The sequence below is a fragment of the Propithecus coquereli genome, unplaced genomic scaffold (genome assembly GCF_000956105.1).
Source record: "Propithecus coquereli isolate 6110/MARCELLA unplaced genomic scaffold, Pcoq_1.0 Scaffold232, whole genome shotgun sequence".
Taxonomy (NCBI): domain Eukaryota; kingdom Metazoa; phylum Chordata; class Mammalia; order Primates; family Indriidae; genus Propithecus; species Propithecus coquereli.
Window position 1 is genome coordinate 1,911,388 of NW_012147864.1, and position 2,491 is coordinate 1,913,878.

The window sequence follows — 2,491 nt, forward strand, 5'->3', positions numbered from 1 at the left end:
GTTATATATCCCCTTCCAAATAAAAGGTTGAAAGCACACCATGAATTTGAAAGGCAGGATTGCAAAAAGTCTCTTGACTGAATCATTCTAAAGCTGCGAAATAAAAATCTTTGATATATGGAAAGTATTGCTCTCTTAATTTTTTATTTGCTTTTGATTTTTGGAGGGCTGTATTTTATACATGACCACCAATCACCATTTGAAATAGACATTTCTGCTACCACCATTCATTTCTCCCTATCAATTCAAATACGCCTCTTCATCTAAAGTCATCAAGTTCTAGTTTCCTAACATTGTACGTTGTGTGTTTTGTGAAATTTTCTTTCCTGTGATAGCAAGAAGCCCGAGGAACAATTTACCTGGCAACAGAAAGTAAAGAGTGAAGATGGGTATATAATTTGTATATGAATTCCTGTATAACCTTTGCATATTTTAATAGCATGTGAAATAATTACAATGTTTTTAAATAGGCTTAACAGATTTTTAAAATCCAACAAATTAAGCCAAGGCTAGAAATTACTTTTTAAGCACATTTGAAGAGTACCACTAAAATCAGAGCCATTAAAATTTATTTCAAGTTGTAATAAAAGTACTTTTTGCATAAAAAGAATATTTGACCCTCAAGTACATGATGGAAATATACATAATTTTTAAAAAGAGCATTCTGGATTTAAATGATCCCAGAACTATCAATGTAAGGTTTCAAATTTAGACTGTCTTAAGCAATTAACCTAAAATAATATGTTCATTTTGTTCAAAGACCTAGCAGGGAAGAACAATTAGCAATTTATGAATTATCATTTTACTTATACTCAAATTCCAAAAGTTAGCTCATAACTTGAGTAAATATGCTGGTGAGCATAAAATAGGACCCGAATTACTTTAAAAATTTAAGAAGTTTTATTTGTTAAATGATTATTTATGATCTATAATCAAGTTACTACCTGGTTAAAAAAAAGCAATTACTTTTTTATGTCTGAGAGTAAAGAAAAACTATTTTGTAAGTTTGTTTTCCTTCTCAACTAGCATTTATGGCACATTTATTCAGAGTAAAGAGGTAAAAACTGATCTAGCTCTTATGTAAGCTAAAAGATTGGCTTTTGGAACCCCAGAGAGATTTCTTCTTGATATTTTTGCATTTACTAAAATAAACAATAATTCTATTTTTTAAAAAAATTGAACAAGTAGTAAGATATCTGATCTGTTGGTCAGAATTGGTTCATATGTAATCATAGTACTGTCCCCAATTGATCTTATAAGCAACTATTTTCCAACCCATTCTTAAATTGATAGTTTATTATGTTAAATATTTATTACTTTATGTAAAATAGCTACAAGTCTTTAAACCAAATTAACAAATATTTATTGACTATCATTATGTGCAAAGTGCTATATTTAAATGTTGTTATTTTCCCTTTTGAGCATAGAAATCCGGGTTGTTTAAGCCACACCATCACCTCAAAATGTAGAAAATATCCAAATTTCCTTATCTAGAGTAAAGAAAACCTAATCACTAACTGTAACAAAAATCTAGCTGCAAAACAAGTCAGTAAAAACATGAGTAGTGATAATGATACTAATATCCATTATTCATTCGGTGTTAAATTAGAGAATAAAATATCTCCTAAATGTCTTTTGGGATCTCTGTCACCTTGCCTGCTCAAGCCTTTTTCCAGTATCGTATAAAAAATTGACTCTATTCAGATAGATTTATCTCTTATATTATTTTTTCTATAAAAGTTAAAGGATTTAGAGTTTATAAAAGTGTTTTTGCTGCTTTAGGACCCAACTGGGCAACAATTCTAGAAGGGCAGGTAAGTTACATATGTAAGAATAATTGAACTATTCATAGGATCCAGAAAGATCCTCAATGTTTCTCCAAGGTTTGATTCCTTCATTTGTGATTTCATTGACAAAGAATTTTGAATTCCTCCTATATAAAATAAATTGTAAGTATATAAAAGTGATTTGTGAAAATATACTATTACTGGGAAGATAGCTATTAGACCATTTATGTTCCATTCGTTTTGCAAGGAAACGTATCCCTCTGAGCTTGTTTGATTTGGATATTTTCCTAAAGTAAATATTGCTATGATAGCTTCCTGTTTAATGTCAGGCTCGTCAACTGACTATAAAAATCTTCCAGTTGCATTAAAAATTCCTTCGCATGGATTGCAACGTAAATGCTTTCATATTATTTGATATGTAAAAACCGACTGCCTCCTATATTCAAACTTTTACAGCACTTTGTTCTTACATTTACCAAGAGACTGGAACTACTTTACAAAAATAATGGTATTACATTTATATAAGGACATCATGTCCCATTTGGGCTAACATTTAACATATGTCACATTAAATTTTAGACAGAAATTAAATTAGCCATTCTGGTTTCCCGGTTCTTGAAAAGTTATTTATTATTCTTTTTTTTTTTTCTTAATCTGTAAAATTCAGTTCCCCAAATCTACCATCCTTCCTACATCTGGCCCCA